The 24,172-nt window shown below is 38.5% G+C and overlaps 1 protein-coding gene across 1 annotated transcript in view; it reads right to left on the bottom strand.

The window, feature by feature from the left end:
- LOC127477307 (uncharacterized) overlaps positions 1–24,172 on the bottom strand; it is a 54,517-nt gene that overhangs the window by 18,926 nt on the left and 11,419 nt on the right. The window lies entirely within an intron of this gene.

Genomic DNA, 24,172 nt, shown 5'->3' with positions numbered 1-24,172 from the left:
ATACATTACTTAAATATTCAGAAACATCCAGGAAAAATATAAGACTGCATAACTTTTATTTATACTTACTTAAGTTATTTAATAGATAATTTTAGCTTCTCAAGAATGCATTAATAGCTGTCTATCTGTGCGTTTTAAAAGCACATCTTAGATATGGGAACCAAAAAGCTGTATTTTTAAGAAATACAGTGTGGATTAAACATGATGACTCAAATTTTTATTCAAGCAAGCTAAAGATATGCAAATTGTCTTTCAGTACATTGCATGTCTGTTAAATGCATAGATTCTAAATCAGATTTCTGTTCTGGTAGTTCTATATACAAGGAAATTTATTTGGAGGAATTTATTAGCACGTTTTCCAATATAAGACTTGCTAAGGCATACAGAGACACTGTGTCCTGAATCCTACAGGGAGGATAATTCTATTTACTTCAAGAGGTTTACTTTAGATTTGACCAGAAGTATATATCTGACAATGAATAAACAGCAATTCCCATTGGAAGACATTATAACTTGAAATATTCACTAACATTTTCATCACAAAAGATTAGTCATGAGGGCTGTCATATGGGACTGAAGCATCTTGGTCATCTAGTTCTTTAGTTCTATAAATGGAGGACAAATTAATCTATTTATTACAGCCGGTCATTTTGCTCCTACTTCAGTTGGTGAAGAGGACTGAGAAGCCTCTTCAATAGACTGCCTAACAGTACAGACGATTTGCCTTCAGGCAATGCATAAGCACAATAAGTTCTGATCTTAGAGATAGCTTTTGTTAAAGCAAAACATTCTTAGATATTATCCAAACCATAATCAATAGCATATGCCCCTTTTAATGCTGTTTCTGCAGAAACACACATGAGATTTTGCTGTAGTTGGTTCTTCATTTTTTTCTAAATGTATGCACTCTAGAAGTGTCATTCTTTCATCAAACCAACTCTATAGCAAAGAATACAGACTGAAGCTGGTGAAAAGGTAGGGGAACAGGAAGGAGAAGGGGGAAAATTTGTTGTAATTCAAATAATTTTTTCTTCCAAAAGTAAACTTCAGTTTTCTGCAACTTGTTCCATCCAATTCTAATAGTAGTTGGTTGTTATGTAATAGTGTGTGAATTTAGCTATGTCTGAATGTTAGGCCCCTGCTTCTTTTCTTTCTCTATTCTTTTTTTCAGAGAACCAAGAGTCCCTGTCTAAAGAACTTAGTTCTGTGCTTGCCTTTTTTCTCCTATATTTTTTCTTCTTAAAATTCCTTCCAGTTAAAAGAAAAAAATATGAGACCCTAGGAAAACCAGGAAAGTAAGTAATCATTCAGAAGGACAATATTTCAACAGAAGAATTTTCTCCAGATCTTATCTTTTGCACACAGCTTGATAAATCTTATCTGACTCTATGTGCTCAGCCATCCCATTTTTGCTTGTTTGAACCAAACATAGATATAAATCCACCAGAAGCCTGAAAGGCTATTCAGTAACACAGAAAAATGAAACATATTTACTATCTAAGACCAAAGGGCAAATATACTTGAGAAACGGCACTGCGTGTGTATCTCTACAACAGAATTCCTCATTTCTGAGAATAAACCATCACTGGTGTCCACATGCATTCTACAAATTGTTGAGAGGGGGAGTATGGATATTGCTTCTAAAATGCAATATCACCTTTTTTGTTATTTTTTCTTAGAATTTTACCTCATGTTTTCACCTAGTTGCGTTCATTCTAATTACAGATTATGGCTACTAGGTCTCTATTGACTACTGAGGGGGACTGTATGGAAGTTAAATGCAGACTGTGTTTCTCTGATGCTTATGAATCATGTAAGAGTTGCAGCCAGAAGAAAGAAATCACAGCAAAATAGTAAAATTAAACCCTATGCAACCCACCACATCATCCTACATGTTCTGTCACTAATGCCTGATTTGTTTGTTGGGGTTTTTTTCCTGGATCTCATATAGGCTTAAGGAGAACAAGAATAATTAGACCATTCATTTGAGCTTTTTCAATAATTCTAACTTGTATAGGCAGATAAGTGTTGCTGACCATTATGGTTTAAGATAAAAGCTCTTTTAACAAAGAAAAAATACATTTTAATTTCTAACGCATGAAGTAGATTTCAAGTGTCTATTTTTTAAAAAATAATGGTTCTGTGTGTATTCTTTTCTATCTTACTTAGAAGAGCAGTTGCCTTTTGTTTATACACAGAATGGAAGACATAACTCTTTCAAAAATTTGATGGGTTTTGTTTTATTCAATTGGTCCCTGGAAATAACTAAAAGGTCACACATCAAAAGATTTATGCTTTCTTTTATGTGATCTTTCTGTAGAAGATCCTTCCTTTCCCTTCTTTATACATACAGTTTGTTGCTTGTTTACAGTGCAGATGTTATTAAAAAAAAAGCAAACTTCCTGCAATCAGAAGAAAGCAATTCACTTGCTTTGCAGATTGCAGCAATTGTGAAACAGGGTAGCCATACAGGGCCAGCAACCAAAATTCCTCTCTGAGAGGGCCACATGCACTAGTGAGCCTTGTAAATTTTTTTTTAACTCAGTTTCAGGCCTGGATTTATTTGTTTTTCTAGGCAGACTGATCTGGCTCCCTTCGGGCCCTACAAAATAATCTGTCACTGTCTACACAGATAACCTGAGGCAGCAATAATGAAGTCAGCTCACTAGGCTTTGCAAATGGGCCTAGTATCTTAGATCATGTAAGACCTTTTCATTTATTCGCTTTCCACCTCAGGGTTTCCTTTCTGTGTCTCTTCGCCTTTCCCTGGCATATATGCATGCGTCCAGATGCAGTTGCTCCCTCCCCCCCCCCTCAAAAGTTCTGGGACAGTCTGAGAGCAACTGGGTGATTTGATTCAGCAAAACTGCATGTTTACAAATTAAAGAAGCAGCTTCTTGTTTTAGTTTGTTCTTATATTGATGCTGGTATGCTTTTAATGGCCCTGGAGGCTGATCACAGCTGTTAAATACTTTCAGCCTTGACTCAGACTAATTAAAAGAAAAATAAGGGATCTAGTTAAACAGCTCTTGACCTAAATCTAAAATGGAAGATTATTTTGGTATTGGAGTAAATATTAGATTATTTGGGATTAGGTGTGGATAATCCCAAAGCTATGAAGAAGGGATTTTTATGAGGCATAAGCACAGAATGGATCAGGTTGGAAGGGACCACAGGAGGTCATCTGGTCCAGCTTCACAGCTGAAACAGGGTCATCCTAGAGCACATGGCACAGGATTGCATCCAGACGGTTCTTGAATATCTCCCGCAAGGGAGACTCCACAACCTCTTTGGGCAATCTGTTCCAGTGCACAGTCACTTGCACAATAAAGAAGTTATTCCTCATAATAATCATGAAATAAAAGGTATAACAGAAAGTAGGATTTTACTTTCCCAATCTATGTCTTCCTAAGACTCACAGGCAACTTGTGTATTTTCCCTTCCAGTTTCTAATTAGGTCGAATGTAATTATTTTTCACCATATTTGGTACATTGCCATATTAAAAAAATACTAGTTCTCACATTTCCATTACCAGAATAGGGATCTTATTCTGATCACTCTGGTTTTAAATCCAGGCTATACAATACCCCTGCTCTCTATGATGCCCATAACCTCATGTGATGACATACACTTCCCAACAGTCAGTATAGCATCACTTTGCTGCAAGCCTCACAAAATCAGAGGTGATGAATTAAGCTCACATCTATTACTTTAGATGATGTTCCATAATGCAGCAACTGACCCAGTGATCTGGGCCCAGAAATGGGACCTTATCGTACATTTGTGTTACCCATATTCTTCAGATTTCACAGCTTTATCTTAGTTTCCTGCCAGCACGCACTGTCTAAAAGTTGGCAATGGCTAGGGCTTTTTACTGAAGCTCCCTGGTGACTTTTCCCAACATATCAACAGAAGTGTAGAGGATAGGCAAGCTGAATCCCAAGCTAGAGGTGTAGCCTGTGTGTTTCAGAGGGTTTCATCCTCCCCCGGAGACAAAGCGGTGTGCATCTTTCCTCTGGAATAAGATGTGTGCTTGGTTTTCTAACAAAAGTGTTATAATTGAAAGGTTTCAAGTGAAATTGAAATCCAATATAGACTCTCTCTATGGCTTTAACAGTGTCATTTTAACCTTCATTTTCATTGACTATATAACAAAATTCTTCAGGATCAGTTCCTTCATAAGTGTTTATTTGGCAGATTGTGTGGACTGGTTCTAATGCTATTTAAAAAAGATTTCCACTCACAGCGTGAACTAAAAAAATTCACTTATGATTAAATTCCACACAAATTTAAGTTTGGGTTGTAAAGTCCCAACCAAAAAGAGAAAGGAATAGATGTAGATGTGCAAATGCTTATGGTCAAAAAGGAACGACAAAAGTCAGAGGGTTCACAAAAGCTTACAAAGTTTTATGAGTAAATTATACACACAGCATGGAGATTGGTATACTAGTCCCTTGTCTTACAGTATAAACACATGGCAGAGGATTTTGAATAAAGAGTAGGGTGAAAGAGAAGAAAGAGGGGAAGAGAGAGAGAGAGAGAAGGGAAAGAGATCTTAAAGAGACAGAGAAAAAGGAATGCAGGAAGAAAGAAAGAAAGAAAGAAAGAAAGAAAGAAAGAAAGAAAGAAAGAAAGAAAGAAAGAAAGAAAGAAAGAAAGAAAGAAAGAAAGAAAGAAAGAAAGAAAGAAAGAAAGAAAGAAAGAAAGAAAGAAAGAAAGAAAGAAAGAAAGAAAGAAAGAAAGAAAGAAAGAAAGAAAGAAAGAAAGAAAGAAAGAAAGAAAGAAAGAAAGAAAGAAAGAAAGAAAGAAAGAAAGAAAGAAAGAAAGAAAGAAAGAAAGAAAGAAAGAAAGAAAGAAAGAAAGAAAGAAAGAAAGAAAGAAAGAAAGAAAGAAAGAAAGAAAGAAAGAAAGAAAGAAAGAAAGAAAGAAAGAAAGAAAGATCACCAATCCTGGCTGCAGTGTTGATCCACCCAGTGTTCAGGGTCCTGGGGGTAACACCCAGGCTTTGAGGGAGTACCTTTTTATTCACCGCCATGGAAAAAAGTTTCTCACTTATTTAATAAGCAAATGAGTTATTATGTTGTGATGGGTTGATGCTGGCTGGATGCCAGGTGCCCACCCAGCTGCTCTATCACTCCCCTTCCCAGCTGGACAGGGTACAGTAAGGTGGAAAAAATGATTCATGGGTTGGGATAAGGCAGTTTATTTAAAGCAAAAAGTAAAGCAGAAGCTTGAGCGTGCAAAAGCAAAGAGAAAGATACCATGGTTCATTCTCTACTTCCCATGAGCAGCGATGGTCAGACACTCCCGAGCAGCAGGGCTTCAGGACGTGTGATGGTTCCTCAGCAGGCAGCCATTGGAGACAATGAATGCCTGCCTTCCTGCTCCATGCTTTAGTTTTTCTATCTGAGCTGATGTCATATGGTATGGAATATCCCTTTGGTCAGTTTGGGTCATCTGGCCCACTTGGGTCCCCTGCCAGGATTTTGCCCTCAACTGAGGAGGGAATGTTACAGTGCTGATGCTGTAGCAGTGCAGCAGTAGCCAAAACAGTGGTGTGTTATCAACACCCTTCTAGCTACCAATGCAAAGCACAGCACTGTGAGGGCTACTGTGGGGAAATGAACTCCAGCTCAGCCAGACCCAATACACCTGTGCAGTTTGTTCTTCTAGACCTTCCTGGGAATGCATCTGATGGCCTCAGGGGTGTTTAGTGCTCTTGATGCCCCCACTACCAGGCCAACCTTTCATCAACAGTCCATGCCCACTTCTCAATCTCATTCCTGCACTTGTGCTGTTCAGTGCTGTGCTCATCTCCAGGAGGCAGAACAGTGACATTTGTCCCAGAAAAGTGCTACCCTACCTCCATATGTGCCCCTTCTCTCACCACATCCTGTTCTTTCTCACGGCATGTTCTTACCAACAGTCCTTGTTTGGCTCCATGACTATCCAGGTACTGGTGTTTGAGACATACACATTAGCCCCTTATCTTCTGGGCTTGTATAGGGTGTGGGTTGCTTTCAGATTTCAGACTACGGGTAGAAGAAGAGCATAGGATCACAAAATTAAAAATCTGGAGCTTTTGAGATTCAGTGGTATCCAATATGTAACACCTCCACAATGAATTATTGTGTTAACATATCTTGCATGAAATACACAATAATAATGATATTTCCTGACAAGAAATCACAAGCTAGACATTTAGTCACAAATTCTTACTAATTTCCCTGGAAATCATGTACCCACTTATCCTTAATAACTTTGAAAATTACAGACAAATAAGGCAGAAGGAGAGAAAAAGACATTAAGGAAGTCACTCTATGGAGAGAAAAAGGTTGAGAAAGTCAGTTTCTACACTACAGTGACAAGAAAAACACATAAATAAAATAATTTAATACAAGTATCAACTGCTGTAGTAAGTTTGACAAACAATTTTATAGAAAAACTCAAACTTTCTCAGGGCTGCCCATTAAATATGAAAGTTAAAAGTCTGATAACTTAGTTGACTAAGTTATCTAATCAATTTAATCATGAATCTAGTCTTGTTCCTGTGATCCGGCCTGTTTCTTAAGTTTTTCTGGATACTTATCATGATAGAAAAAAATCAAGATGGAATTTTGTCATCCACCACCGTAAATTAGACACAACAGTCAATGGCACTTTAGCAATGTGAAAACTATCATACATCCAAAAAATTAGCTTCATTTTACACTTCATAAGAGCTACAAAAAATTTGCCAAATATAGCTCTGGTTAGTAAATACATCAATGAGGTTAATTCATTACCAAATTTCTGATCTGAAGTATAACATACTCAATACAAGAACCAAAAAATATGTATGTGAATTAAGGTAAATACATTCTGCAGTGATCTATCTTCCTCTTCCAAACTCGCTGTCTGTGGGGTAAAACTGGGAAGATTTTCACCTTTATGAGACATAGAAGTACTTTAAGCTAGATTCTTTTCCCCTGTAGCTTTCATTTAACAGCATATATTCCCTTTCTGAAGACTGTTAAAGAATCACAACAAAAAAAAAATCATCCAGTGAAAAAAAGAATTTACAGTGTTTCTTTTCCATTCCTGCTTAGTTTTCTGTTTCCCTGGATGTATATTCAGGTTGCTGGTACTTCATGGCAACAATCATACATTACATGGAAGACCATGCATTAGGAAGTAGGAACTAGACTTTGATGGAATTTAAAAACCAAGTGCTAATAGCCCTATTTTGAGGTAAAACTTTCTAACAGAAGCCTTTTTGGTGACAGTATATGCTACAAAAAGATGACTGGCAGACACTATTTAGATACTATTTAGAGATTATGATGATTAGTGTCACCAGACAAGCAAGTTATTATGACCTTATGAAGGGAACTGGGAAGCAGAGACAGACTTTGATCCACACACATTTGAGGCAATGCACTGGCTTTCTGGTTAACGTGCTTGGCAGCACTGGAATTATGTATTCACCACAGATCATTTCAGCAGAATCTTATAAATATTTTATCAGTCTGACTTAGGGAATGCCTTATGTGCATCTGTTCACATGACAATGTAATCCCCAGTTCACACTAATTGTACTGTCCCTTCACAGGAAAGCACTGGAGTGAAAGCAAGGAGAAAAACCTCAGCACCTGTGTCTACAGTTTACCTGGATAAGTGCATAACAGGAATATGAAACAAGGAGTTATCCTGGGAACAATTAACACAGAATAGCAGAAACTGAATTAAACATTTCTTCTTTTTACAGTGCCCTGGACTCCAGTGTCACACACACGGACATATGCACATGCACACTCTGCAGATTTTTACCATTTAACCCAGGTAAAATGGGAGAGATAGGCACATCATACTTCCTATTCAGCCAGAAGAAAAAGCTTACCAGATTGTTTGGCACTAGCATTCTACTCTGAATTCATCTCTTTCAGCTACACAATTTTCTAAATCACCCATACAATAAACCTAGCTCCTCTGATTACCTGCATCAGTGTGCAAATTTCAGTCATTTACATGCTTCGAATTTTCAGAAATTTTCTCATATTCCTATTTTGGTACCTATTTTACAAGAGAGGAGATAAAATGATGTAAAAGTTACACAAACAGAATTCTACAAATCTGTCACAGAGTTGCTGACCTGCTTTTCACAGCCCATCTTTATCAGATTTCTTCATCTTTTCTTCACTGAATTCCTACTCCTCACAAATAAGAACTCTGCTTTAGAAAATCAAACATATACCCATGTTCCTGTACTAAATAATTATTATAATCCTTACTTGCTGTGTCATGTCCATCGTGGTTATAACCTCCCTAGTGACATCACCTCTCTTTTACAACTTCCATGAAGCATTCAGCACACTTCAAAATAGCATATTTCCTGTGAAAATTAATTTCCCCAACATAGAAATGACTCCTCTCAGTATTAGGATCATGTTATCAACAGTGCAGCGACTTAGGCACAAATAAACAAACAAACTAACTAACAAACATACAATAAAAACAAAAGCAGATTCAAAAAGCTCTTCGATGCCACTAACCAAAACTAGAAGATTTTTGAGCAAGACCCTATTGGCTCCTGTTCATGGGTCACATTGGGGAATGCAGGTGGAATGACTTGCTTCCACTGAATGAAAAAGCTTAAATCCCTCAGAAGCTTAAATAACCCCATAATCTAAATTTCAGCTTTATATTCAGGACTTCTGAAAGAGCAATATCAGACACACTGAGATTGTGAACTTAAGAGCTATTCCCTAAAAGCACTTAGCAAATAAAAGGTAGGGGGAAATAAATAAATCATCAAAGTCATGGGAAAATTAGCCACAGGAAACAGAAAAGAAAAAAGAAAAGAGAGAGATTGAGATAGAGCATGAAAGAGAGGTTTCACATTCCATTATATACTAATGCATGAGTTCAAAATGAAGAAAAAACCTCTTCTGGCACACACACTTCCTTTGCCTCCAAAAAATGGTTGCTCCATTCCATCACCATGCGGAAAGACGGAAAAAAAGACAGTTAAGCAATCAGCTCTCAAGGACTGCATGCAACATTCAAATGGTCACAGCAGTAGGAACAACACAGTGTTATGCACAGAGGGAAAAAAAAATACAAACAAAACAAAGAAAAAAAACCTAGGAAACAAAAGTGGTACCGGAATCAAAGTGAGAGCCATTTCCACAGGGATAAATAAACTTGACCTTCCCTTCCCACCACATCTTGCATAAACAAAATGCAGAATGGAGAAAAGAGCAAGTAAAAGCCTCCAGTCTGCCCAGAAGCAACAAGCCATTCCAGGCAGAAATTTCAAAAGAGCCAAAATCAGGAACAATTTAAGTCAATGTCTCACATTTTCTAATCCTAAAGCTACACAAAATCACACCCAGAAGTGGTAAAAGTCAACAGAGGTAATCCTTCTTGTTATGCTTTTTGTCCTCCCTAGCTTCAAATCTGTTGTATCTTGGGCAACAGACTGCAAACTAGCACAGGCCTTTTGAAACAAACTAAATGGTGATAAGGAAGAAAAACCCAACAACCACTGTTAAGCTTTGTCATAGGTTCTTGATGAGCTACACCAACATCTGTACCATTCCTGCAAACTAGCAATGTCTGTGTCCAGAAGGTAAGTGGGGAAAATACCTGTTTAGTAAAAATCAATAACACAGCCACTACAAGAACCAGTAGGCAAAAGACGCTTACTTGTTTTTTGTGACAACAAAAGGGGTTCAGAATTAAAAGAACTATTTCAAAAGATGAGAATATTTGTTACTTGTGAAAATCCTTACATATTGAAGGAAGTGTTTGTAGGACTTCAGAATTTTCCATGAGCTGGATCACAAGTAGTATCTCATCTGATCATCTCTACTAATAGAAGTTTATTTATTATTTCCATGCTTTCAGAAATCACCTAAGACAAACAAACATGTTGTGAATAAATGTTTGAACTGAAAATCTAAATGACAAAATTCTTACAAGTATAAATATACCAGAAAAAAAACAAGGCAGAAATTTCACCAAAATAATATTAAAGATTGCGAAAGTTACTTTGCAAACCAGTATCCTGCTCTGTGACACTATCCTATTATTGAAAGAAAAGGAGAGACTGAATCATTATGCTGCCATAATCATCCCCTGGAAGTTCGCATACACATTTAATGATACTTGTAATAGCTGAACATGTCACTTATGTGTTAACACATTTAATAGTTAAATATGTCAAAAAGGTCAGTGATTATTACACTCTTGATGCCCGTCATTCACCCATGTGACCAACAATATGGGACTATGCCTGCTGTTCTTCAAGGATGGGACTGTAACACCAGCAGGCTAGAAGCAATCCAGTAACATTGCCTTCAATCAAAAACATACATTATGTAAATTTTGCCATCAGTCCAACTGCTAGAACTAATCCTGTGTCAGATAGCACTACAGATCACTATGAAAAGTCCTTTCTACTCTTCCACTCCTAATCTTTTAAAAGAGCACAGCAAAATACACACTACATATTTTGCTTTTTCTTTTCAAAATTAGTGTTACAGTGTTAATTATCTGACTCTTCAAAGAAGTCAAATACAGGTCCTACAATAAATGCCACAGGATGGACCTTCAAATGTTCGCCATCTCTAAAAGAACCTATATGTTTTATCCAATTATAAAATCAATTTCGTTTTAAAACTTAAATAAAATTCTTAAGGCTACAATCATCAGCTAAGTTTCTGGGATATGAGCAAAACAGTTTATCCATGATACTGCCTTTGTTCACATCTTGGTTAAAACCAAAACCAGAATCAAATCCACTTCATGTGAGAAGTCCTGAGACATAATGTCTTCATTCCCACATACTTTTAAATGTGTAAGGTGTCTTGAAAAGCAAAGTACCTGTGTAAAAAAAAAAAAACAAACAAAACCAAAACCCAAAACCAACCAACCAAAAAAATTACAAAACAGAAACAAAAACATATCCCAAACTAGCTGTTTATTATCAGCTGGCAGGAAGAGTGTATTTGGATCTTTTGACAATCTTATTTACATGTTTAAGAAACTCTGTATATAAGGATGGAAGATATTATTCAGAAACCTTTCTTGAATGGCTACGTGTGAAACAGATAGTCATTTATCATTTGTATGCCTACTTTTATTCATTTTGTGTACCATTAAAAATCAACTATGATAAGAAATGCAAAAACTGCTGAACATAAACTTGCATTGCTGTCTAAGCAAGCCAAAAACCCCTCCAACTGAAACTTTATTAATAAGTAAATCTACTCATTTCTATTGAAGGAAAAGCCTATCCAGAAATATACTAATCCTAGCCCTCAATAATGTACTCAGGTTTGTCTGATGTGAGTTAGGTACACTTTTAGTTCCTCTAGGCCCCATCTGTCAATGGCCCCTTACTGAGTGAACAGTGAGTGAAACTGCACCCACTGCAAGGAATCTGGTGACACAGCACTAAACGAACATTAATCAGGATGTTGCTCCTACAACAGTGAAGCCACAGGGTATTCGCTTTCTCACCAGTTTTGCAAAAAAACCCCTCAAACATAACTAGCTTTTGGCTACTGGGATTAACAAACTTCAACCTATGTAAATTTATGTTCCTTGTGACTCCTTTATGTCTACAGGCATCTTGATTGACCAAAAAAAATGAAAGTGAGTGGCAGGACCATTCTCAGGGCAATTAGCAGAGCAGTACACACATGACAGATTTGGCAGAGAAAAAGATAGTTATTTTATGACTGAAATGTATAGAGCCTCTAAGAGAGGTTAGACTCTAAACAAATGTGGACTTGATGATCTCTGAGGTCCTTTCCAACCCGATTGATTCTATGGTTCTTTGATTCTATGATTCTATACTTGAAAATAGCATGAGGCAGACCTACCATTAGGTGGCATTGTTAAGTCTGAGGCATGAAGACCCAGTGCATACCTTGTTGATGTACTGTGCATTTGGTAGATGTGTGTGCATCACAAGCATTTGCCACAGGTGCTAGATGTCTAGAAACTGATAAATCTCTATCCAAAGTGATAGCCCAGCCAATGACAGCAGAGTGACAAGGTTCATAGATTAGGGTAATACTTGGAAGAACTCAGAGTCTGAACAAACAGGACACAAAATGTTAGGGAGAAATTCATGGAGATACCTTTGCACAAATGCCTTGGTAAATCATAAATGACAGACTTGGGGTTGAGCAAGGGCTCAAGGTGTAGTCTCCCAGCTTTTACCCAGGACCAACCTTCCTCACTGTAGTGGTTTGAACCAGGTTTTCCCCCTGAAGCTAAGAAAATGGTAAAACCCCAGGGGGTGGTAACCCCTGGAAGTTTTGAAGTTTTGTCCAATCTGCGCTCTTGCGAAATATAAACATACCACAAGCAAATGGAAGAGACGAGTTGTAGTTTGGTTGTAGAAGTGGTAGCCATGTTCTGAGGTCATGAGGAGCAGAGGGCAGAAGCCCCTGGGGGGGCCTCTGGGGCCCCCCAGCCCCCAGCGGGGGCCTGCGGGGACCTGGAACAGCATAAAGCTGGGCTAGGTGCCTGCAGCTCAAGAGCTAAGAAAGTTTTCTCCACCGTGAGTGAGCAGAGACAGCAGCGGCAGAAGCAGCGCCCAGAAGCGACGGCAGAGAGCCAAAAAGATAAGAAGTGGCAGAGGCATTACAGCCAAGCAGGAGAGACACAGTGTTGTCCGAAAAAGAAGCTAGCAGCAGCCGAAAGAGAGAACTGAGTTCTACAGAGAGGAAGTTTGGGGGTAAGAACTGCAAAACTCCCCTAAACTTTCTTTGAGATCCCTCCAAAATGGCAGAGGTGGACTCTTACTGATTAGAAGTCCTAAATGGAGTAAAGGAGCTAAGAAGCTTGGTTGTCCTGAGAGATCAGCCAGGACGGTGTGTAGGAGGTTGACCTTGGGGCCCTCCCTTGCTGCAAGCTACAAAGAAGTTCGCAGCCATCCTGAGGCAGGGCACAGAAGCTCTGCAAGGGGCTTGAGTCCCCTGAAGATGCCAGACCATCACGAAGACCCCCTGTGCTTCGTGGTATGACCGTGGTTGAACGACCTTTGTCTGGGGTGAACGTAGCCCACGGAAGACCCCTCACTTGGAAACGACGGGGCCGGGGAGGGGGCTTGGATACCCCCTTCGTGAGTGCTGGCAGAGATCCAGTTATCAGCTGCTGCATGTGAAGAGGACAGATGACTGCTGCCTTAGAGAAACTGCTCAGAGACTAGAAGGGATCTGTCCTTCTTCCCTCCTGGACTTTTATTTGGAGGGGAGAAGAGATCTGATCCATTGTAAATAGTTATGTCATGGCAGAGATAGTTGTGATAGTGTGTATATTGTATTATAATATTTATTTGTATAGTCATTGTAATATATTCCCTTTCCCCCATTTTGAGTCTTGTGTGTTTGTCTGGAAAACCCATCTCACATTGGATTGAGATGTGACAGGGGGCTAGGACTAGGGAATTAGAATTTTAGGGATCTCAAACCATGACACTCACTAATGAAACCATACAATAAAACACACACGTGATTTTTCAATTTGGGTCGCCCCAGCCTTATTAGCAAAAATTAGAGTGCCTTAAGAGAAAGAATTCTTCCCCCAGCTCTCAATTGGATAATCACTTCTATTTTCTCATAATAACTTCTTTCATGAAGCAAAAATGATTCAAAGAACATGAACTGACAATTGAAACCACCATTGATGCCCACAGGCATCTCTCTTTCAGAAAATTAAAGCAGTAACAAGAGCAGGCAGAGACAGTGAAATAACAATAAAAACATATTTTGAATAAATTATTCTACAATAAAGCTAAAAGTAATCTAAAAATAAAGTCTGATTATCATCCTCATCATGCTTGTTGCATGGCTTAAGCATAAAATCATTTCACGATGAGCACTGAACTTGTTGAAACCAGCATTAAGAATCATATCTGTTTCTTCTCCCTTCCTCCTCATATCACGCCAACATGATCAGCTTAAACAGCCCCATACAACTCAAAACATCACCTGCAAGAAGAAGGAATTCCTTCTGAATACAGTACTTTCCGTAAACATGCTCTGCCAACAAAAACGTCGTTCGAAAGGTAGTCAGATCGTCTCTCCCCACTTTGCACTCAGTTTTCTGCATGGTATAAAACACCCATTCCCTAAGAAATCAATAGAGAAAGACAACTTGATTACAGAGAAAAATGTTTTTTTATTTTTTCTGGAGAAACCAAAGGAGAGATACATTTTAAATTACTAACTATACAAAAATAATACCTGCTTTATTCACAACCCAGACACTGTTTCAAAAGACAATTTTTAATCACTTATTTTTATTCTTATTTTTACTTTCAGGTGAATTTTTTTCAGTATGTTGGTAAATATCTTCTAGCTATAGTTTATGAGATTTTTTGAACAGTTTTCTTTTTTAAATCCTCTAAAAAGCACATTCTTTGAGAGACAACCAATAAAAGAATGTATTTATTATTTTGGTTTACAACAGTGGGACTAGAAAGTGTAAATAAGAAAACACTTTATCTGAAGGGAGTTCCTGTAATCTGAAGGGAGTTGCTTTATCTTTGAAGTTCAATGGCTTCATTTTCCACCCCACCATAATATCTACATGACTGCCATTTACATAGAAGTATGAAGGGGTTTATATTTTTCATGTTCCTGTCCCATTTTGTAGAAAAAGAGACTGATTGTGCAAGGAAGGAGAGTTAGCTAATTGACATATGGTTCACAGTTTATGTTTGCCTTGTAAAAGTGGTCACAGTAGTTCAACACAAACATGTTGAACTAAATCTTCTAAATCCTCCCCTTTTTAAAGCCTTGTACCTCTGAAATGAAAGCCCATTCCATCTGGATGCCACACAGCTTTCTATCTCAGTTTTGTAAATTCACATCTAAAAAAGTAGATATTGCTGGTGCATTTTTATTCTTTTGGTGAAGCAAGACCTCCCCCATGTCTTTATGTTTTTTTCCAGCTGAATCTTGTTTATACCATCCGCCTTGCACATTAAGGAAGTTGCTGAAGTAGTTCTATTGCATTAGTACGAAGAAAGGATTTAGGGGAGGCTGAGAATAAGTTAAGAATAAGTTAAGCTTCTGTGTTAGCAGCAAATGACCTGGGCAAATCCTTCAAAATATCACAATACAAGTAAGCTAGCAGAAAAAAAAAATCCCTAAAAAAACCCCTTTCTTTACTTCAAATTTCCCTTTAAATGTTGTATGAAGCTATAAATAAAAGTTTATATATGACGTTTGTGAAAACTTCAAGAGTGATTAGACCTTCCTCAAATTTATGTCTCCATAATAGTCTTGTCTTTGTACTTTAAAATTAACCCTGCGTATTAACAAAGATTTTTTCTAACTTTGGATCGTGCTGCAGCAGTGGTTGCTGGGGGTTTAATGAGACGGTGACTCATTAGACACTAGGCAAGTGCTAGTCATAATGAGAGGCATCTCAGGGGATAGCGAGGAAACATTCACCCTCAAAAACAATCTGCTGCAAAGGAGTAACACCAACACACAGTACTGGATTTACAGATAGTGAGTGATCAGGTACAATGCCAAGGCGGATAAGTATTTCAAGGTAAAAACTGCGAGGCTTGGAGTTTAACAGAGAAAATGGTGAGAAAGACCAAAGAGATGAGTAATATGCGCAATGCTGAAAAAAAGAAAGAGATGCAGTGGGCACATGGATTTGTAACAAGAATTGTGGAAACAGGGTCTCAGAAATAAAACAAAAACTGCAGTTGCATGATCAGGGAAGGGCATGACCAGGCATACAGAGATGACTCCAGTGATCAGAGAGAGTACAGTAAACTACGAGAAAAGTATGTGGCTGAGGAAAACATAGCTTAGATAAAAAAAAATAAATCAAATCAAAACAACACCTTTTTTTTTCATAGCTAGTATTGATGACTACAACAGGTTGTGGGTTACAACAGGTTATGGGTTACAACCTAAACTCTGTAATCACACTGCCTGATATTTAAAGATATAAATTAGTTTTGTCAGCACACTTTCCTGTAGGAGGCATATCCCAGGGATGCAGGGGGATGCATTCTGGGTCTTGGAGTCCCCAGACAGCATACTGACACACATGAGCAGTGTCTTCTCTACTGTCATTGGTCAGGCGGGTCACATGCCCCCTGAAGGGTATATAAGGGGGCATTTTTCTTTAAATACAAGATTTGGCTACTTGCCATCTGAGCTGCTGGGTCGCGTCTTATTATATCATATTAGTAAGCCATACTTTCCATCCTTATTTGTGTCCAGAGTGAGGTTTTTTTATGTGGATCCAGGAAACCAGGGTAATACAAGGCCCATGCAGTGATGCAAGTCAGTGACTGAAGACCTGAGAAGAACTTAGTAGGAGGAATGGCATATTTTCAATTCTAGGATGCTAACAACATCAGGATGAAGCAATTGCAAGGTGGTCACTACAAAGCATCTGGATAACAAGTCTACAGAAAAAAAATGAATGGATGACAAGTGCAATTTCTTCCCTTGTCTGGAGAGCTGTATTAGAAATTGAAGTCCTATTGCCTAAAGAGAAGGGATCATCTCATGACAAAAGGTCTCACAGCAGTCAGATCACCATTTGGGGGGTTCTTCTTCACCCTATCACACATTCCCATCACAAAAGAAAGAAAATACGAGAGCCACAAATGTCCTCATATGTTGCAGTACCAGTTATGAGAATCCATGATTCGTTTCAGTTTTAAGTTGCCACAAAGCCATGGATGGTAAGTTCCTCATTTAAACAGATTCACATTCATCTTATACAGGGACAGAAATTTCACTATGGTAAAGGGAGTTGTTGCTGTGAAACACCATACCTCTTACCTCTTCAAGTGAGATCTTATGGTGACAGCTATTTCACCAGGTATCCTTCTGTCAGGTGGGGTCTATTCTCTCAAGCGGAGCTACAGACAGTTTGCAGAAATGACTGTAATTAGTGTTAATCATCACAGCAAAATAGTAGCACCTAAACTCATCAGTACTCTCTGCACAGAGACTGAGAAGGCAACAACAGAAAAGTAAGTGTACTAATGCCTCACACAAATGTACCTGAGTTGCCAAACTAGGGGTGAGATGTCTCCTTCTCAAGTAACAGGGGAGTTTTTCCTTCTTCTTAGTTTTGAATTTATGTTTAGTCATCAGGAATACTATCACATAACAGATCTTACATCAGCATTTTGTAAGACTCTTTATTCTGATTACTGTGGAAATTTCTAACATCAAATAGAATGTGAAATACAGTTTGAGAAAAGAATAGACTGCAGCTGGAACCAATTGCTGAAGGTTACTCAATATATCATTATGGCAATAAGAACTTTTTTTTCCAAAGAAATGGCAGTATTACCAATACAAGGTACCAAATATGTGCCAGCATAACATACAAGAAAAAAAAACAAAAACAAAAAACCCCAATTCATTCAGCAGTGGCCCCATGAAAGATTGCAAAAAAAGCAGTCTTCTTGTCAACCTTTCCATTTTGCGTGATGTGGCAGTTTGAACCACATTAGAAATCTAAATCCAATTTTTAGGCTTCCCCCACCCCTTCTCAACAATTTATCCTAACATCGGAGAGAAACTTTCAGGCCAGAGGCTTCTGTGGGGGAAGGGGGATGTATATACTTTTATTTACAAAAATAAATACTATACAAACTAAAGGCAATTATATATACATATATATATATTACATTACTATCAGTCAGTCCTTTCAGGCCCCTCCTTTAACTTTAGTCCAGGAGCAGCCTTTAAGGTTGATGTGTAACACAGTCTTTTGCTGTGGGAGTGTTCTGGGCTCCTGAACACTCCCTCCTCACCAAGTCCAGCAGTTGTTTGTTGTAGTCTCTCCTCCTCACGAAGTCCGAGAAGATAGCTTTGAGTCCTTGTTCTCCTGCTGCTGGTGATTCCTCCCTCTCAGTGTCCCACCTCGGTTCGTAGGCTGCTGCAGTGTAGCTTATCAAGCATACGCGTCCTGGAATCTTCATTCCTCTAAGTCAGTTTTTGGCTGCCCCCGGTCAGCTTCGGCAGGCAGCTCCCGAGCCTCTCTTGGCCCCTCTCCAGTTTCGCCTGGGATTCTTCTCCCAGGCACCGAGCTGATTTTATCAGCCTGTCCACTTGGCTCTGCTCAAGTGCTGAGCCTCAAAATCCACCCCCCACCAGCCTAAATGCAGTGGGGGGGAAAAAGCCCCCTAGCCTTGGCCACAGGCAGCTCGGTTCAGTTGTGCACTGTCCCAAGCGTCCCGCAGCTGCAGGGGGGGAAAGAAGGCCTGGCCTCCTCCCTCTTACCTCAGGTGCTGTGAATCTCTTCCTTCACAGCACACACTCCAAATGCTGACTCTAACTCTAACTCTCCCCCCTGGAGGGGAAGAGAGGGAGCCCAGCCACCCCCTGGCCTTGTCCACCTACACCCAGCAGACACCAGCAGCAAATAACAACCAAGACTGCAATGCCAACCATTTCCGGTGCTGTGATATATGATTTTTGAGCAGAAGCAAACAACATGGACAGTGATTGGCTCTCCAGGGAACACTGCCCTGGCACCAAATCACCTCTGAGCCCCTCGAACTCTCAAGGGGAGCCAATTTCAAACTATGACGTGGTCTGTTTCACGAATTTATTACTTAGAGTTCCAAACCATGAATTTTAAAATCTCACATCTCAGTAAATATCCCAGCTTTCATCATTGATCTGTAGCCCCAACAACTTCAAACAGGTTATATGGGAACATCTTGTTGCTTTTCCACACTTGTAGGATTTACCATATTTGTGAACTCAAATATATACATAAACATCCACGTGCTTTTGTTTAGATTGATAGTGGTGGTGTTCTTTTTACACTTCTATTACTGGTAGGTGTGTACATTGCTTTATTCTTTGGAAGTTTCGTTCTGGAATCTTGCAGAATTAAAGCACCTTAGGTAGAAAGTAATTCAGAGAGAGAAGTTTTCATAACTCTGTAAAACAGGATTCTGTCTATGAGAAGACTAATACTGGTATCAAAGTTTCAAGCAATGAAGCATCCGGAGCAATGTCATGGCTCTTTATGTTGCTGGGAAATAGATATGAGAGAGATTTATGGGTTTATATCAAGACTGACATTTTACAGCCACTGTACAGATATGTTGAAAACAAAACAGTACCTTGAGTCCTAGAAACTAACACCACAATGTGTGGGGCATTGTGGCTTCATCTAAGGTGATGAATAGTTTGCCTGCCCACATCCACAATTAATCTGAATGAGTATTACAGGTACCTGAGCTATAGAAAAGGAGAAAGAAAAAAGACCTCAGAGTGAGATTAAAAGCTATATCAAGTTTCTATAAATTAAAAAAAAAAAAGCATGGCTTGTATCACATTTCCTTTATCAGCTCTATGGATTGAGATACGAACAGCTTGAGAGCAATGATAGAATCTACCTCCAAAACATGCAAGACACTGCTACAAGTAGTACAGATCCTTAGAGGAAATTGAGAATGTTAGCAATAACAGTTACTATGTTGCCAACTCTAATATTTATTTGCTTTGTCTGTGAAAAATATTATTTCCATATCAAGCATTGGTTTTTAAATAACAATAATAATTAAAATAATAATGCAATTCAAAGTGATGGAAGATCAGTGGTCTGCCAGATGTACACAAGAAATTTTAGTCTGATATTTTCTTTGTCCCTTGTTTGTTGGTTTTGTGCTTGAGTTATACTGACAGGTGTTTATAGTTCCTCTCCCTTCCCCATCCTCCTTATTGTTTACTTGAACTGTGACAGTACCTCTTAACTGTTTAAGTGAATGGTATTAGAGGGCGACTTTCCTGCCTCTGACAGTTATTCATCTCCCTTTCTGCATCCTACTAAATTATTCCTGTCACAGACAACAATTATCCCTGGCTCACTTTTTAAGAACAACTGTCTTAGGAGTGGTACAGCATAGATCTCAGTTTACCCAGTTTCTCCTCCATATGAGCAACAAGAAATTACCTAATGGAACACAGTAATTTTTTATGTAGTTAAGAAGGATTTCTTGCCACAAAGGATGTCTGAATGCAGACTAAAGCAAAACTAAATCAAAACTCAGTAAAAAAGCAAGTTTAGATTTAAATGGACTATCAATGCTCAATTGATACACTTTAAAGATAAATATATAATCAGATGGGACTAGATGGAACAACAGGACTGGAAAGGTATTCTGTCCTTGGCACTTGCCACTATTAGTATACTATAACCAGCAACACATGAGGAGTTAAACGTATCCCACTCCTGGTGAGAAATTCACAGCCGTGCCTCTTACCAAATCAAATGCAATCTGAAAATTCCTCAATGTTATTAACATGGATACACAAGCACAATGTGTCATGTCTTCACACCCACTCACCCACAAATCTATACTGTTTAAATAATCCTCCTGCACCAAAATTATTTGCTACGGGTTTTTGTTTTTTTTTAATTGGTCGCTTGCCTGAGGATAAGTTGAGCAGTAATCATAAAAGATAGGGAAACATACACAGATTCAAAACCAAAAAGTGAGAAGCAAGCAGAATAAGAGCATGTTGTTGTTGTTGATTTAAAACAGATACACTGAAGAGTTTATTATCTTATTAATGATACTCTAACTGACATTATTCTGGTGTTATTTGAACAAACTGCCTTCTATTTTAATCTGTAGTGACACAAAGATCTGTAGGAGATGGGATGCTTTGAACAATTCTATTTTAGATTATGTCTAGAAATTGCATGTTTAAAGCTGAATTTACATGTTGAATGCAAATCTTTGAGACTGAACTAGCATATCAAACTGGTGCAGCCGTACACTATTAGAGCAAAATATGGCTGCTGTTCCAAAGAGCCTTTCTTTTGCTCTCATGTATAGTGTTATTGTTTGTTTGGCAATATATCACATATCTGCAACGTGTTGGACTATTTGTGAATTAGGAGCTGTTATTTCAAAAGTATTTCATAAGCACTGAAAAACTATCCTATACTCCATGGCAAATATTTGGATCCAGCTGCTGTCTAGATCTAGATTTTTCTCTGAATGACAGGATCACAGAATATGCTGAGTTGGAAGGGACCAACAAGGATCATCCAGTCCGGCTCTAAGCCCTGCACAGGACCATCCCCAAGAGTCACACCATGTGCCTGAGAGTATTGTCCAAATGCTTCTTGAACTCTGTCAGGCTTAGTGTTGTGACATCTTCTCTGGGAAGCTTGTTCCACTACCCAACCACCCTCTGGATGAAGAACCTTTCTCTAATATCCAACCTAAACCTCTCCTGACACTTCAGGCCATTGCCTCAGGTCCTGTCACTGGTCACCACAGAGAAAAGATCAGTGCCTATCTCTCCCCTTCACAAGGAAGTTGTAACTGCAATGAAATCTCCCCTCAGTCTCCTCTTCTCCAGGCTGAACACTCCAGGTGACCTCAACCGCTCTTCATACGGCTTCCCCTCAAGGCCCTTCACCATCTTTGTTGCCCTCCTTTGGATGCTCTCTAAGAGCTTAATATCTTTCTTACATTTTGGTGCCCAAAACTGCACACAATATTCAAGGTGAAGCCTCACCTGTGCAGAGCAGAGCAGGACAACCCCCTGCCTTGACCAGCTGGTGATGCTTTGCCTGATGCCCCCCAGGACACAATTGGCCCTCCTGGCTGCCAGGGCACTACTGACTCATATTCAACTTGATATCAACCATGACCCTCAGATGCCTATCCAAGGTACTCTTTTCAGAAAGTCTATAAGTAGCAATGTTTTCTGGCCTTTCTTGTTGGTTTTTTGGGGGATTGTTTTTTTGTGATTTTTTTTAAAACACATTAGTTGTAGTCAGAGCTTCCCCATCTCACACAAAAAGAAAAGTGTTTTTTTCCATGGTTATATGCTGTCTTTCCATTTCCTCATCTCAGAAGGTGTCAGGGCTTCATCAGGGCTTCACTAAGGATTCCCACTTAAACTGAGCAGGAGAATACAGTGCAGACTGAATACAAATTTGTGCTGGAAAAGTGGAACAAGGTTAGCGAAGTGTGCAGTTGGTGAGATTGATGTTGATACTCTTCACTGCCAAGTGAAATGCCAATAATGCTTGTATAGCATTTTGTGAGGGCAATGGGAGTATTGATTCCTGAGCAATAATAAAGAATAAAGCTGCTCTCTCAGGTATAAAAATATTGGCAACTGTTACAAAGAATTGACTCATAGAGGTCTGAGTGTTGGCCTATCTTAATACAAATAATTCAGGCTTCAGAAGGATTTCAAGAGCAGTCAATCATGATCCTCAGGCACGTTCTCTGCTGTTAATTTATCTGTAGCTTTCACAAGTGTCTCTGTCTATCAGCCAACTGGTCTTTGAGGTGCAGAAACAAAAATGGATTTCTGAAGGCTTGTTGGGAGACAATATGAAAAGCCAGTTGAGTCATGAATTTTTAACATCTGAAATAAAAAAAAGTTACACTCCTTTCTTGCCATTTTTACAAGAAAAAGCAGAACATATGGTTTCCATACACTTCATAAATAAATTTAACATGAATTTCATTGGGAGCTTTCTCAGGCTAGTATTTTTATTGTATTGCTTAAAATAGTTTTACTCACTGAAAGAACTGTAAAGCTCCCAGAACATTAAGCTATATATGTACATCTTATGTATTCTCTAACAATTTACAGTATGCAGTCTGTGCTTAAACATGAGTACTAAGTGTTTCCTGAAAAATTCTGAAGATTAGCTGCCTTTTGTGGTGTTGAAAACCAAGCACCTTTAAATGACTTCTCACTCTTAAAATTGTGAGGCACGTCTGTTCACTCTGTTAACTAATGGGATTCTGCTCCATCCATCACCAACTACCAAAAGTACAACAAAAATGGAAGCACTGGGAGTGCATCAACACTTGAAACAAAAACAGTGATGAAATCCAGACAGTAGTGTAGAATTAGCTGCATTTTGTTGGCACATATCTCACTTATGTTTAATGTAATAATGCAAGAACTGCCTCTGATGTGATGAACAATCAAGTTTCTTTCAATGGCTATCAGATATCAAAAATATAGCATTATTATCTATTTGTTTTTCTCACACTAAAGTTACAGTCTTTGTGATTTTTAATCAAGAAAACTAGCAAACCAAGGGCAAATAAAGTCACAAATAATTCAGTTCAAAAATGACAAACATATTTGTCAGATGTGAAGAATTCTACTTACTAAACTCACCTATTCCAAGCAATCAAAGTTTAAATCCTATTTAAACATGTATATTGGAAAACAGACAGATGAAGCCATTGCGGAAATGTGGAGTAACTTATTCTGCTGCAAATGTCCTCACTGAAATGAAATACAGTGACTGGAAAGCTTTCATCTTGGTCATGTTTTTCCTGAGTCAAACACATAATGAATTTCTCAATTTCACTGTCTCAGAAATCTTCACAAAGACTTCATCTCTTCAGGAAATCTTTTGGACTCTGAATAAATGAACAATCATGTGGGAAGATCATGCAGAAACAGAAGGGCAAGTGGCCAGTGCCTAGCCCAGGTTAAAGAAAATGGGACCAACACATTATGGCTGGTGGAGAACAACAGGAGAAATTACCAATAGCCATGAATATTGAACTACTGTTAGTAATGCCTTTGGATGATGACATATTTAAAAACACAGTAGTGTCACAGATAGTTAAAAATATTTGAAAAATTATTTTCAAGCGGACAAGGAAATATTGGCTCAGAACCCTATGAAAGGAAGAACAATAACGAAACTTCATTCAAAGCAACAATTTTAAATTTCTTTTCCTTAAACAGACCCTTTTCTGTGCTTTTGTAAACATCCATCCACCTGTTGTGTTAATAAAGGAACAAGCTAAAGGAAGCCATAGCCTTGGTCATCTGAAAAAAAATGTTCACTTCTACAACATTTTTGGCAATCATAGCCCTAACCCATTCCTCACTTTACTGAGCCAAACACTGGTTGAGAAGGTATTTCTTTCTAATGATTTCATGCATATCAAATAGCTGTCTCTTGATTCTGATCCCATCCAGTCTTTGACCAATAATCTCTTCATTTCCTTATATCTATTCAGTAACATTTTTGATAGAAGCTCACTTTTGCTATGAGAGGCAGAACAGGTAAAAAAGAAAAAGGTTCTTCTATTGGTCCTGGATCTGTTGTATGTCAGTGAAGCATATGCATTATCATTAAGTGCTAATGCAGATG

This window comes from Manacus candei, unplaced genomic scaffold (assembly GCF_025592945.1).
Source record: "Manacus candei isolate 608988 ecotype Guabito, Panama unplaced genomic scaffold, ASM2559294v1 h1tg000051l, whole genome shotgun sequence".
Taxonomy (NCBI): Eukaryota; Metazoa; Chordata; class Aves; order Passeriformes; family Pipridae; genus Manacus; species Manacus candei.
This window is presented reverse-complemented; position numbering and strand designations above follow the sequence as displayed.